The sequence below is a fragment of the Aptenodytes forsteri genome, unplaced genomic scaffold, assembly GCF_000699145.1.
Source record: "Aptenodytes forsteri isolate BGI_AS27 unplaced genomic scaffold, ASM69914v1 Scaffold57, whole genome shotgun sequence".
Taxonomy (NCBI): domain Eukaryota; kingdom Metazoa; phylum Chordata; class Aves; order Sphenisciformes; family Spheniscidae; genus Aptenodytes; species Aptenodytes forsteri.
The window spans coordinates 201021-216697 of NW_008796220.1; positions in this window are offsets into that span (position 1 = coordinate 201021).

Here is a 15677-nt window from a genome sequence, read left to right on the forward strand (position 1 = left end):
ACACCCACCTGGCTACAACCTCCTTTCAGGTAGTTGTAGAGAGCGATGAGGTCTCCCCTCAGCCTCCTTTTCTCCAGGCTAAACAGTCCCAGTTCCCTCAGCCGCTCCTCATAAGACTTGTTCTCCAGACCCCTCACCAGCCTCGTTGCCCTTCTCTGGACACGCTCCAGCACCTCGACGTCCTTCTTGTAGTGAGGGGCCCAAAACTGAACACAGTGTTCGAGGTGCGGCCTCACCAGTGCCGAGTACAGGGGCACGATCACTTCCCTTTTCTCCCATCTTTCACTGTGGCAGAAGTACTAATACTTGAAAACAAGTCCTGAGACAGCTTGCACTCTCACACAACCCCCACAAGCCCAGTGAAGGAGGAAATCAGAGATGTGGGCTGCTGAGACAGAGAGAGGAAGCTATGGGAGATCAGGAGCAATGAGACATTGAGAGTTGTAGGGCTCTGAAGAGGACTTGCTCTCATATTACCTCTTCAAGCCTAGAAATTGTCCCTGCTTAGAAGGGTTTTTTTAACAGAAACCCTGAGGTTAATGGCTGTAACCACGGTGTATGGCTTTGATTAAATCATAATTTTAAGCCACCCTAAATTACTTTGTATTCAGAATGCAGAAAGGCTCTTCCTGCCTTGCCCCAGTGCAGGACATCTCCAGTGTGAGGGGCTGGAGAAGCAAAGCCAGCTGAAGCACAGAAAGATCTAAGCTTGGCAGCAGCCAACATCTAAATGAATTGGGATGAAAAAGCACGTGACTGAGTAGTGGAAACACAACCTTTCTGGTTCAGTCCCTGACCTTTACTGTATTTCTGCAAAGAAAAGGCAGGACAATATGTCTCTGGGATGAAGCTCATTTTAACTGAGGGTTTGAAGGAAGAGGTGGAGGTGTAGAGTTAGGAGCAGGCTGTGCTCTCCCTCTCGCCCTACCCTTGGGAGCAGCAAACAGAGGTGGCAGCAAAACAGTGGGTGGTTGGTGGTGCAGAGTGGAGAATGGAGGCAAGCACAGAGGTCTTGTGTCTATGGCCAAGACACCAAGAAAGAAGGAGTCTGTACAAGACCCATAAAGGTCCACGAGGGCCATTTGGCCTGAGACCAAAAGTCTGGTGAGAGAGCAGCGGGCTCAGATGTGTCCCGCAAGTGAAATGTCTTTGGTGGACAAGTGCAGGAGGGATTGAGGAGAGCTTGGAGTGTGGAAGAGAAAAGGGTGCTTGTGACCGCCGGCAAGAAGGACCTACCAAAACCTTCTCTTGAAATGTAAGTCCTCTCCTCACCATTAAACGGTAGTTGTAATCTTTGGCAAAGTTTTTGGTCCGAGCCATTTAATGCACCCCAACCTATTCCCAGGTACAGGTCAGGAGTCAACACAGACCAAGGACCATTCCCAGGAGGCATTTTGGGTGGGGACACCTGATTTTGGAGGCTGAATAAGTAAAGGCATGGCCAGATGGTGCCCACTGGCACGAGGGTGAGACAGTCAGTGCTGTTGCAGTTTTGTTTCATAGCACAGGTGTAGCCAGAGATGTGTCCCAGTCCAGGACACAGCCAGCAAAGGAGTGTCCATGTTGCCTGGGGTATTACTACGGCCACCCAATAGCTCCCTGCAGCCCATCCTTCCTCTTGACCCATTGCTGAAACAAAACGATTGGCACTGGTTACCTCTACCCAGCTCTGGCTCTCCCCTGGGAACTATATTCCTGCTTTTTAAGATGTGAATAGGAATAGCCCACTCCCATCTATCTTGCAGCATGGTTTCAGCTTGTTCCTCCAAGGTTTCCCGCAATTCCCCACTTACGCCACAACTTCTCCCTGCTGTTACCCTGCGTGGGGCATGTTTTCCAGCCACCTCCCTCCATACTGCGCTACAGCCATTCCCCACACAGTGCTGTGCTGAACTACAAACCATGAGGAGATTTAAACACCAAAGGGATCGACTTCTCTCATCCTTTTTTCCATAACTAAGCAATTTCAGTCACTTTCATCCTCTCTGGGTTTACACCACTACATCAGCATCAGCTTCTGGCTGGACCAAAGGCCAGACTCTGCCTTGAAAGCCCGAGAAGATGCCAGCTCCTCATCAGGCTTCCAACAGTTTGTATTAGAAGTGCATTAAAATGTATTAAATACACGTTCTTCGTGCCTTAAACATATTAAATACAAGTTCTTTGTTTCCTTTGAGAGGAAAAGGGTGTCACAGAGAATTTGGACCTTAGCAGACCCACGGGCTGCGCTCCATCTTCTCAGCTGCTTCTGCATAGGTACATAGAAAGGCTCGAGTCTCCTGCTGACAGCTACCAGTAAGTTGTGTGACCGCAGCCCAAAGAGCCTAAACATTAAGTAACTTTAGCAGCTGCAGGGAGCTCGGAACTTTCACCATCAGCTTGAGATCTCTTTCCGCTACAGCTGAGCTTTGGTGTCCCCTCAGCCTGTTTCTTCCCTGCAGGTCTCAGGGTGGAAATCACAACACCTCATTCCGTTTTGCGTGGTGCTGCGGTAAATCTAGGGTAACTGCGTTTTGGCGGCGCTACCTCACATTGACATGGGTGTGATTAGGTGCTAAAAGGGTGCAAGAAAGGGGTGGAGTAAGCTACATCTGGTGGGCCTGAGCTTACATGGAAGCAAATGAGAAGTAGTTGCACTGAACCTCAAGGGGTTGCACCCAATGAAACCAGCATGTGGTTGAAGAAAGGCCATATCCTAACATTAATATGTTAACTCAGTATTTCAGCCTCCCGGATCCCCTGTTTGTAAAGTGCTTGGGGTGATGGACTTTTTTCTTGTTGTTCTGCATTTCATAGAATCATAGAATCATAGAATCATTAAGGTTGGAAAAGACCTCTAAGATCATCGAGTCCAACCATCAACCCAACACCACCATGCCCACTAAACCATGTCCCTAAGCGCCTCATCTACACGTCTTTTAAATACCTCCAGGGATGGGGACTCCACCACTTCCCTGGGCAGCCTGGTCCAATGTTTAACCACTCTTTCAGTAAAGAAATTTTTCCTCATGTCCAAGAGAAGCTGGCATGGGGCATTGCTGGGCCCTGGCTGAAGTCCTCTGGCAGTTCAGTGATGATAACGCTACTTACACAGGCAATAAAACACTGGTGGTGAAGCTGGGTCTTGTCTACGCTGCTCCAGGCTCTTCGTGTGTTGTTGGGATTCACTGAACTGCAGGAAGCATGCTGGAGCCAGCTAAATCCAACCTCACTGCTCTTGTTCCCCTTTCTACCTTATGGAGAATACATTGAAGAATGGAGTATGAATGAAGGGCGCTTTTACAAAGGACAAGTTGTCTTATTTTAAAATAGATGTCTAAAAAATCCTGACCGTCTCTGGAGGAGCTCAGCCCTCCCCTTTGACTAGAGGAAACCTAAATAAATTAGCTCAGTTTTGGATTTTTAGGCTATGCCTCTACCAGCACATTAGGGAGTCCCAAGGCACGAGTGCTGGGGCACCATCGTCCGCTCTGTTAAATAGTGCAGACCTTGGCATGGTTTTTGCTTGGCCAACCAGCACTGACCCAGGCAATTCCCGTGCATGTTTTGGGAGTTTGCACTGATCGGGGCGATTCCCAATAGGCAATGTAGGTGTACCACCCTAATAAGATATTTAATATTATGATTATTTGGGCAGGGAATGGACATAGTGTTATTTAGATAACTGATGGAGATACAACTCTGAGTGCCTAAATTTAGGTGGGATAAATAGCACCCTACATTTTTTCTGTGATTCTAAGATGGATGCTGAGGCTTATCTTGCCATTTTCACTACAAGGGCATTCACTGATGCTGTGAACGGGGCTGTGCATAAATTAGAAGCAGGGGGTGGATCTCTGGCCTTCAGTTTCCCTGAAATAATATTAACAGTAATTATAATAACAAACAGTGGTGATGGATTCTTTCTCCTCTTGCTTCCCCAGATGTTGTGCCTGTTTCAGTGCTAAGCACTGCAGACCTGTACAGGGTTGTATTGCCCTGTGCACCTTGAACAAATACTGCTCCCAAGACTGTGGCTGACATTTGTGTGTCACTGTGATGTTGATAACACACACATTTCATCTCCTCCTTGTCCTGCTGAGAAATGTGTGCAAAGCTGCAGGATTTGGGGACTTACATGTTTTTTCCTGTGTAATTGCGCAAAGGATGTAGACTCCACTTTTATATATGAACCTATATTACATGTTTTTTCCTGTGTAATTGTCAAAGGGTGTAGACTCCACTTTTATATATGAACCTATATTTGCAAAAAAGTTGATGGGGTAGTCAGGCACTTTGTGCAATAATAACCTGTTCCCATTCATCCCACAAGACCCCTGAAAGATTTTCATGCCTGGGCAGGATGAGGTGTACACAGTCAATTCCGGGTCTCACCCCCCGCCCAACACCATTCCCATGACATGACTCATTTGTGGACATCAAGTCTGAAGAAAGTCCAGGAGATGTGCCTGCAAGTGAGATCAGTGTGCAGCAGGCTCCTACGTCCTCATGTAATTAAGCTCTTTCAGATATTTCCCATCAAAAAGCATCAAGGGAACGGTGTACTTAATCACCACAACAGTTTATTCAACACTGCTTCGCCTCAGTTTTCCCAGTGGGCTTGGCTGTGCTTTTGCCATGTGTGGCTGTGGATATTCCTTCCGAGCCAAATATTTGCATGCTAACAATTTTATCTCCCCAGGCTCAGCCTGTTACTACAGACATTTCTCCCAAAAGACACCAATCTTTCTCCAACTCATTCCTGTCACCTTGGAGGAAACTAACACCAGCGTGTGTTCACCAGCTCTTTAGGATTTTGCAGAGAATAATGGATGCTCCCAGTTCCCTTAAGGGAGGGATTATCATTCCGGTACTGCAGACAGGTTGGCCAGAGCTCACCAAGGTTAAGGGACTTGGCGAAGGGCACGCAGTGATTTGGTGGCAGAAGCAAAATTGCAGAGTCCTGACTCACTCCATTCATAATTACTGTCTGCCATTAACAAAACTCAGACTGTAGGGTTAGAAAGCGGATCCCCGTTTCCCTCCAGCCTCCAAACATATGTAACCCCCCTACCTGATTTTTAGAAATATTCCCTAATTCTAGAGATGTCATTTTGCAGCTTGGCTGAAAGGTACAATCAAAACAGCAACAAACGATCGGACAATCTGAATTGTTCTCTCAGTTTAAGTTTTCATAATACTTTCTTCAACAAAAAGCTGCCTTTCTGAAAAAAAAAAAAATTTCCATAAAAATCTTTGCTTTTTAATATGTAAAATGTCTTCTCTGATAGTTTTGCTTTGTTTAATTGAAAACAGTAATCTATCAATCTTATATATTTATTGAAAGATCTCATATTTTTAGTCAATAAAAAAATTGTTCACCTGAATATAGTAAATGTTTAAGTAGAGAGTGCTTAAAGAGGCTTTATAACCGTAGAATCATAGAATAGTTTGGGTTGGAAGGGACCTCTAAAGGTCATCTAGTCCAACCCCCCTGCCGTGGGCAGGGACATCTGCAACTAGAGCAGGTTGCTCAGAGCCCCGTCCAGCCTGACCTGGAATGTTTCCAGGGATGGGGCATCCACCACCTCTCTGGGCAACCTGGGCCAGTGTCTCACCACCCTTACTGTAAAAAAATCTTCCTTATGTCCAACCTATATCTACCCTCTTTCAGTTAAAAATCGTTGCCTCTTGTCCTGTCACTACAGACCTTGGTAAAAAGCTTCCCTCCGTCTTTCTTAGAAGCCCCTTTATATATTGAAAGGCTGCAATTAGGTCTCCCTGGAGCCCTCTGATCATTTTTGCCTCCAGTTACCTCTTCGCAGGCTGGGAAGTGATTGTGTGACAGAAACCCCATCTCTTCCTAGCTCTGTGGTGTGATCCTATTCCTCTAAACACTGGCGGGCTTTAAGATTAAGAGTACTTTTTATTTAATTTCCCCTCACTCCCCCTCAGATATTTCCCGTTCAGACAGGATGTGGTGGGAACAGTCTTCAATATTAGAAGACGGTCCCATCAGAAATGTTGGGGTGGGCTGTGATCATTTGATCTCAAAGAGTTTATGAGACAGATGTCCCAGTAATACCTTTTTCTCTATTGTCCATAAATAGAGTCTAACTCTCAAGCCAATGTCTGCTTTATAGACATTAGGGATGAGATTCAGCTCACCTACCTCTAGCTGTCTCCACTGAGATCAAATGCCACTCCCAAACTTCGGGAGATAAACAGCCTACCTGTTCAGGTTCTTTCCTTCCTCCCAGATAACTCCAATCCTTTGTAACACCTTTCAGTGCAGAAAGCACCCCCGATTTACAGGCTGAGAAACGAGGATAAGAGGGATGGCTTTGATTTGCCCAGAGTCCCGCAGCAGGTTATGGCATGACTGGGAAGCAGCACCCGAGAGCCTGTCCCATCCTGAGTAATTGTGCGTCATGCAGATGTCATGCTGTGAGGAGCTCACCTCAAAGCCCGTCTTGCAGACCACGCACCACTAACAGGTCTTGCCCGTGTAGATGCTCTTGTGTCCAGCAGTGCAGTTGCGTGCGTTCTGTGGCCATAACCTCAGAAAGGAGAAGTATTATGGCATCTGAATTCAATGAGCATCATCGAAATTATCTGAGCTTCACGTCTTTGGGATCTCTTCCATGCCCTCAGATGGGATTGAAACTGGCCAAAAGTCTTAGAAATAACGGAGAAGGGGGCAATAGATGCGGATAAATAGTGTGATTGCAAAGGTCGCATTTCCATAGCACTTCAGGCTTTTTCTATTTTTTTAAAGCTGAGAGTTTTTGCTAAACCAGAAAAGCTCGGAGTTGGGCATTTTATATGTTCATTATGTTCTCTTTAATCTATTAAAACTAAATAGGCCTTCAAACTGGTAGAATCTGATGATGAGCATGAAACCTAAAAAAAACCCAGCTAATGGAAAGAAATAAGTACAGTGCATGAAAAAAATATATTTAATTTTCTACTTTCTATGGATGTTCCGGGGGGGCTTGGCTATTGGTATGAAAAATGTTATTTTTAAAAAAATACGCATCATGACTTTAAAAAAAATCAAACATTCTCACTCTGACTGGTCAGTCATCACTTTTATTTTTCCTTTATGCACGTGGGCCATTAAGGAGGAAAGCAAAGTGAAAAAGTTGTATAAAACACATTTTCTTTTTTAGTGTGTTTAAGGGAAACTAAAGTAAACCTAGAATTTTCATTAAGTTTCTTTTTTTTTTTTTCCCCTTAGAAGGATGTTTTCTGCAAGGAAATCATCAATGGAAAATGTTTGACCAGCTGTACTGTTATCTTTAGATCTGGAAACACATGCAATACATGGAAATCCCCACCTCACTTGAAGTTTCAAGGAGGTGACTGGATTTTGTGCTCATACGTCTTTCGAAATGAGTGTTTCAGTATTTGCTTTTGTTTGCTATCCATCCACTCCAGTCCAAGGAAAAATGCAGGAAAATTTCCCCTTTTGACATTACAGTGCATGATCACTGTGCAGGGATCTGCAAAGTCCACGCCTGTTGATTTTTTTGCAGTCCCTTGAACAAGGCCTCGGTCTTGGCTCCTTCTTTCGTCTTCAGGGAATTTTAATCTGGAGATTAACTTCCAGCTTGCAGGAAATAACAGAGACGACCTGGATATATCTCGATATGGACTGGCCATCAGAGCTCAGTCATTTGCACTGTTGTTAGCATAGTCCTTGGCTTCGTTTTGGCCGGAGCCTGCTGGCCCAGACCCAGTTGATCCCCAGCTATAGGTCAGGAGCTAGCATAGTCCAAGGACCATTCCTGGTAGGTTGTTTAGATGCAGCCACCTTGCTCTGGAGAGAGTTTAGCTATATGGACTTCACCAGACCAGGCCATCAAGGCAGAGCAAGGGCACCGGTCCTGCTTAGTCTGCCTGTAAACAACTATTTAGGTTCATCATGGACTGGTTTTCTTTCTCTGAGGTTAATGACTCAAGTGCAACTTTGTACCATGGAGCAAAGTAGCAGAAGGATCTTGTCCTTTGGTAAATGTTGTCCTACCAAAATCCTTGTCCATCTGCTTTACTTGTCAAAATCCTCCAGGCAGAGGGTACCAGGTTATCCTGGAGAATCCTTAAACAAGAACTGGTTTAAGAGTTCTTTGGAAACAGCAGCCTCCCATCCTCTCTCCAGCTCAGGTAGGAATTGAAGGAAATAAAATAATAATAATAATAAAGGGGAATAAGAGGTTAAGTTACGTTTTCCAGCTGAGTGAACATCACAGCAATAGCTGCATTTTTTTGTTTGTTTTTTCAAAAACAGTACCATAATAGTGTGTGTTGGTAACTGCAGAGTTGTTGTAGGCTCATTTAGGCCTGCATTCACTCACCTTTGGGCACCCAGCTAAGGTTCCTAAAGGATTTTAGCTGACTAGTCTCTCTCTGGAGTCCATGGAAAGAGGTGGTCTCCTCTGGAAAGCTAGGAAGAACTCAAAGCAGGAGGATCACCCTTGGAATCATAGAATCATAGAATCATCGAGGATCACCCTTGGAAGACCCTGTTTGTCTTCATTGGGCTGAATCCAAGCCTCAGGAGCCATTAGAATCTCTATCCAGGTCTAACCATCTCCCAAACCCTCCAAGTCTTCCGGGACGAAGTCTCAGCCTGTGAGCCGAAGCTGAGACCGCTCAAGATGAGCATCTTGTATGATTACTTTCTCAACGTGTACTTCAAACATTTCCACCACTAACAATTCTTGCTATGGCACAAGAGAGCTGTGGTGGCAGAGCTACGCCAGCCTGGAGGTCTGTGTGCCTCCATATGTCCTCCCACTGGAGGATGGCATAGATGTAGAGGTTGAAAAACACCATTAGCACATTGCTGCCCTGTTGGACACCAAGACCCAAAAACTTATCTGTGTGCTGCTTCTGCAAAAGACAGTGAGGGTAGAGAAGGGTAGAATCATAGAATCATAGCATCATTAAGGTGGGAGAAGAAGGGGTACCATCCTGGAGAAAGTATACACAACACCGGAAGACCCAGGAAAGAAGCTGGATATAGCAGTAACACACACGCACACACCCCATACTGAGAGATACCGTTGGTGCAGCACTTGGAGCAGACTAAAGGGGTTGGAGATGGCTCCAGCCCCCTGCCACCAATTCACTCTCCGACCTTTCTACCTCTTCATTTTTCACCTATGAGACTAAGGGTGAGGATGAGATATGGGACTTGTCTTTGATAGAAAGAGATTTGGTTTTGTTTGCAATCCAAAGCTGTTGAGTTTGGAATTCCTTTGTCCCTCTGTTTTTTTTTTTTTGCCAAGCTTCGATAGTGGAAACTAATCTGTCTGAGGGTGACTTCTAATTCCTGATCATTGCACCTCCTGCCTATGTCCTACAAGGGGGCTGTAGTGCAAAATCCTGCTGTTCTTCCAGGAGAACGGCACCCTCAGCAGGAGTGGCAGGTGCAGAAAGCCTGTAATATTTGGCTTTTCTTCATACAGTCTAGACTGGATTGCCACCTCTGGTTTTATTTCATACCCCAGCCATGAAACGTTGATAATGCTTAGGAAAGAAAAAAATCACATGTGCAAATAATAAAAAAAAAGAAACCCCAAAACCCCAGACGTACACACACACACACACGCAGACCTGCTTCGGCTTGCATTACAGGTTCTCAGCCCGGGAGCAAATCACTTGGGAAATTTAATTAAACTTTAATGAGGTACTTTGATTGCTGGGCCGTACGCCTAGTGGAATTAACGTACAATGAAGGGGCGTCTCGTCATGCTGCTGGCAATAGCTGGCAAGTTCATGTAGAGCAGAGCATGTCATCCTAAATCACCTTTTGAACTCGGGAAAGCAGCAGGGAAGAACAACCAGGAAGCTCTAATGGGTCATTTATTTACAGCAGGTCCTTTACACGTGAATCCTGTACATTGAAGGAACTCCCTCTAAGTCGCTTTGGGGACTTTTCAGGAGGTTGGGGAATGGAAGGCAGGCAGGGCGGAGGTGGTGGTCTGGGTTGTAGGTTTCCTTCTCTTCTTTCCCTTGAGTAGGCAGGAGCCTGGGTTGGAGGGAGCTCTGGCATGGGAGATCCTGGGAGAGCAGGGACCTCCATGGAACCTCCACGGGACCTTGGTGCACAGCTAACCACTAACCAGAGAAAGGCACTATTTTGTTGCTAGTGGAGATGTGGCTTCTGTTTCAAGTGAAGGGCCTATTCAAGCCCTCCTCAGCCACCAGGGAAAGGCTGTTTTGTAATGCAATGCTGGTTTGGAGAGGGCCGTTCAACCTCAGGAGAGTTCCACCTCCTTCTGCCTCAAAGCTAGGCCTCCATCTTGGAAAAGATCTGTCATAGAACCTATATGGGATCTCCAGACATCCCTTACAACCTCAACATTTCTGTGGGAAGCTGCTGCACCAGGCTGGATTTGACCATCACCCACCGTTGGCTTACGGGATCCCAGAGGGACTGGGACACTGTGCATTCACCAAGGTACATTACCACACAAGACCCCTTATGGAAAGGATCCCTTTTTGAAAGGGAAAGCCCTCTCTAGGCATCCAGGAAGGTGAGTCCCACGTGCTGGGAGAGAAGAGAGTTGCAAGGTTTACAAAGGAGAAGCATGATAATTCAGGTTGGAAGGCACCTCTGGAGATTTCCAGTCAAACCCCCACCCAACTCAAAGCAGGGCAAATTAAAGCAGGTTACTCAGGACCTTGGTGAGTTGCGCTGTCACTGTCTCCAGGGATAAAGATCCCATGTCCACCGTGGGACCTTGTCCTCAGGCTTAACTACTTCCAGAATTTCACTTGCTGCAACTTGTGTTCATTGCATTTTATCCTTTTCTGCACACCTCTCACAAAAGACTCTGTCTTCTTTACAGCCCGCCATTAGGTAGCTGAAAGCAGCAATAAGATATTCTCCAAGCCTTGCCTTCTCCAACATGAGCTAACCTCCAACCTGAGATCTCAGGCTCTCCCCATACATGTGTTTCAAGAGGATTACCTGAAAAGATAACCCTCTGCTTGGACCTGTGTCAGTTTGTCAGCAAGAAGGAACTCTAAAAAGAGAAGCCCCAACCTTCCTGCATTTCTGTTTGCCCCTTTAGAGATTGGAGGATTCATGAAAGAGGTGATCAGTGGCAAGGTAGAATCCATGCGTGAGATTTTCTAGGCTGAGATCCAGACCACCTTTGAGATCCTGGAGCTGAGACTGCAGAAGAAAACACTAGCCTTGAAGTCATCTCTTTCAAGGCAACCCTAGAGATCCCGGTTTAGAAATACAGTCCTGCTCTGCGCTCAATCACATCAGCGTTATAATCAACAGATACAGGAGGGGGACCAGACAGTGTCTTCCTCAGAGGCTTGGAGGGGACAGACGTTTTCAGCTCTGGGCCTCACTTGTATCATTCATCACCAAGACAGGCTCCTGGGAGGACAACTCTGTTTATTTGGAGGCCCAAGTGTAAAGGGTTCGCAAAGGACTTGCTAATCCTTACTTCATCAGGAAGCTCTGGGCATACTCTACTCAGGGCTCTGGTGTTGCACCGGCCATTGGAAAGTCAGAAGTGGGTGAGCTCTGTCTTCTCCTGACTCTCAGCTACCACAGGGACATGGAGATTTTGGCATGTCTCAAGGTGGCCAAACTGTAGTGAAATGTCCTGCTGTTCTGCAGCCCAACCAGGTCCTTCTGTGTACATTATTGTAGATCAACCCTCAAGGCAAGGTCCTTTACCTCCTCTGGTCTTTTTACTCCATGTAAATGAACTGGAGCAGTGCTGGGAACATGTCCCAGGAACGCAAATGCTTAACGCAAAGCACAGCATGAGCTCTTGAAACCTAATTGAGATGGGGGCAAAACAGAAAGTTATGTCTGCACGTGCCAAGTGATCGTGTACCGTGTTCTTGGAAATATGGAGGCCACCAAGCCAGTAGCCATATTTCTTGGCATTTCTATAACACCATCCACCCAGTCTTACAAAACCAAACTGTCAGTGCACTGACACAGCGTGGCTGGGAGCAACAAGCTGTTTTGCGTTCTCCACTGTTTTTTCAGCAAGACCCATTCATTCCTGCTTCTCTTTTCAGCAGACAATACAACTTCTCCGCTCTCTGGGCAGTTAAGGATGTATGGGACTCTATCATACATGAGGGTCTTGCTGTGTGATGAATGGGCGCTGGATGAATGCAGAATCAAAAATGCCTGCCCAACCTTCATTTCTCCTCCTGGTGCCAGTGTTTTATGATGCAGCTTTTTGCCACCTCTTCAGTGTCCTTCAGTGTCCCCTTCACCTCCTATTCAGTGTCCAAACTAGGATTGCTCTACTAGGTGGACCAGCTGTGTGTGATGAAGGAAGATGTCATCTCTAGGACCCTTGCCTTGTTGGCTGAGGACAGAAGAAGATATGAAGGGATGCTGAACATGCATGGATGTTCTTCCTCAGTGTTCAGATGGACACAGGCTGCTCTGAAGAACCAGATATGTCTTTACCTCTGCCATTCAGACTGTCCATCAGGGCTGCTAGGGGACCAGTCCGCTGGAGTCACCGGCAGCAGGTCTTCTATTTTCCAGATGCTCAGCTTGTGACCAGGGGCTATGGTGCAAATAGACTCAGTCTACAGCGTAGGCTGCCCTTACTGCAGGTGAGAGCTAAGTTGCTGAGTACAGATTGACCGGTGGGCATCCAGCATCCCAAGCTGATGGGCAACTCCTCCATCTCTCCAACACCTTCCTTCACTGGGGTCCAAGGAAGTGGCTGAATTTGTGCAGCACCAGGGTATTGGCAGGACAAACATCAGGAAGGCATCCCTGTCTAAATCCTCTGCTTTTGCAGCTGGGCATATAGAGCAAGCAGAAAATAAGGCCCAGAGCTGGGCATCAGGTGAAGAGAGAATGAATAGAGCAACTGCTAATTATTGAGGGGCTGTGGTCTAAGTTCAGCCATTTAAATGATGCCTCTGTTGTGGTGTTCAAGTTGGGAGCCCTGCTACCCTAGGATCTCAGTGGAGACAGCTGGGCATGTCTGAGAAGTAAATCCCACCTTAAATCACTGATCAGACTTGCCCAGATCTGTGCAATCACTGGGGAGGGACCTGGCAGGCTCAGTTAAATGTTAAATGTTGAGTGGATGCATCCAAATCTGCCTGTGAGCTGAAAGAGGCAGTGGTCCAAGGGGTGGTGGTGGGGGAGTTCATGTGTAATCCTGCAATGTGATCATGCAACCAGTGCCTTTCACTGCATGATCACATCACCGGATCTCCTGCAACTCCAGGTCTCCCGCAATGCCTGGCACCTGGAAGGGGCAGGGAGGTTGCACAAACAAGCTCCAGCCCTGCGTTTCCTAATCCTGAGCACTTGTCTCCGCAACTGTTACACACTTCTTCCATCCTAGTATGCACGGGGGAGGGAAGAGGGAACGTTTTCTAAGGTTGTAAAGAGCCCAACAGACAAACCCACCCAAATCCCACACTCCAGCACTACCCTAGGGCCCCGGTCTGCATCCGTACTCGTAAATTAATAGGGCCAGGATCAGGGCTACACGTGCTTCTGCAATGACCCTCCAGTATTTTGTAGCACGCTCTCTGGTGTGAGTTTGGCCCAGGTCAAGTGGCACTGATGCAACCAGCACCCAGGCAGGGTTCAAGGTGAACAAAGGCGGTAGGCGGTACGTCCATTCGCGGTAGGCTGTTTGGGTGCTGTTGTCCTCGTTTTGGAGGCTGAGAGGGTTTAGTAGGAAGGATGGACCAGCTGGGGTCAGAGCTGACCTGTTTATTTTCCTGCATAGATGCATCCACGCGAGCCATCACGGCCTCTGGAACCACCATGCCACTGAGGCACAGTAGGAGGCTGTCACCTTTCCCAGGCCAGCTCTGAAGGGGACATGTGGGACATGCTGAGGCTTTCACCGGTCTGTGCTGACAGCTGTGGAAAAGGAGACCAGGGGATGCTGCTTTCCCCAAGCCATGGCTAGTCTGACCTCTGTCCTCTGGCTTGGTCACTCACAGGCAGCTCAGTCATTTCTTCTCCACCTTGGGCCATCGGTCCCTCTCCTGTCTGTTTTCTATTAACAGTCCTTGGCCCTACTGTAAGGTCTGTCGTCCCCACCTGGTCCAGCAGATCCTGATGCCACTCCTCCCCCTTTCCCAGTCCAGTCTCTGCTCCAGAAGGTTCCTTCCACTAGTCCAGTCCTTTTCTCCTCCATCTTCTTGTTTCTCATCCAACGTTCATCCTTCCAGTCATGCTCTGTTCCTTCCCAGCCCTACCCTTCCTTGCCAGACCATGGTTTTTCATACCCACCTCATCCTTCCTTGGCTGCTTTCTCCAGCCTCTCTCACCATCTAGTCCTGTCCCCAGCACCCCAACTCCTTGTCTCCTGTCTCACCTGGACGGGGTCCCACCCCCAGCCTCCCCCTCGCTGCTCGCAGTGCATGCTACCATTCCCACACCCACCCAGCATCCCTCGGTGTCTCCTCCACCCGGTCTCCCCCCGCATAACGATAGTGTAAAGCTGTTGAAACTCCACGACACACAAGTCTCCCTCTGCAGCACCTGCCCCCAGAGCTTGACAAATATTCCTGAAGTGAATAATGAGCAAATCAAGTCTCAGCACTCCCGAGGTAGACTGATACCCAGAGAGGAAGACTGGAATGCTCCGGGCTGGAAAAGAGATGGCTAAAGGGGTGGGATATGGTTACAAAATCACGCATGGCCCAGAGAAAGTAAATAAGGGATAACGCAACTGGTGAAATACAGCATCAAATGAACCTGGCAGGTGGCAGGATCAAAGCAACAGGAGGAGGTGGTTCTTCACATGGAGTGGGGATGTGAAGGGTACTAAAATTTTAAACCCACAGCTGAGCAAAAATCCCACTGAGGGTGAGTTAAGACAGAGAGCTCACAAAGTCCTGAGCTGCGGATGGTCTGAAGAGGGAGAGGTGCTGGGGTGGATCGCTCCGTCTGCCCCGTTCTTATACTCATCTTCAGACATGCTTTCCTTACCCCGTCAGAAACACCATCATGGGCTGCATTGGCCTTAGGTCTGGCCAGATGTGGCCTGTGTGTGTATATATATATATATGTCATATCTCCTGTGTGTGTGTGTATATCTACATATCTCATATCTCCTGTAAATGAGAGGGGTAGAATTGGGCATACCAGCCCCTCCAGACCAGAGCTCCTGGTGCTCCTGGGTTCAGAGACAAATTAGACCTCAGTTCTTTGCTGCTCTGGAGGGGTGCGAGTGGTGACAACCTCTGTGGTATCGTGTGATGCTCAAGACAAGCAGTCTGGCCCTGACAGCAGAGAATCAAATAGGTGATCCCAGGTCAGGGGTGCTGAGGAGACTGTTTGAAACTAAGGTTTTCAGCACCCTCCCTGGATTTTGGCCGAGGCCCAAAAGGACAGCGTGGAGACTCGTCCCTTGCCGGGGAAGCAAATCCAGCCTTTCCCGCTCAAGCCGCAGGAAAAAAAAAACCCAAACCAGCATTTTCTTTCTCAAAGCAAGAAGATAAGGTGGTGGCAGGGGAGAAGGATTTTTGGTGCCCTAGCTGGGCAGGGGGGGAGTGGGACCTGCCGTCCCTTGGTACCCGATGCCGCCCGCTCCCTGGGATGCCGGGATGGAGCAGCGGGATCGTGACTCAGCCCCCACGTGAGCGGGCTTCCCCCCGGCACCGCCAGCCCGGGCTTCTGATGTTTTGTATGAAGCTCTGGGGGCCAAGCCAAG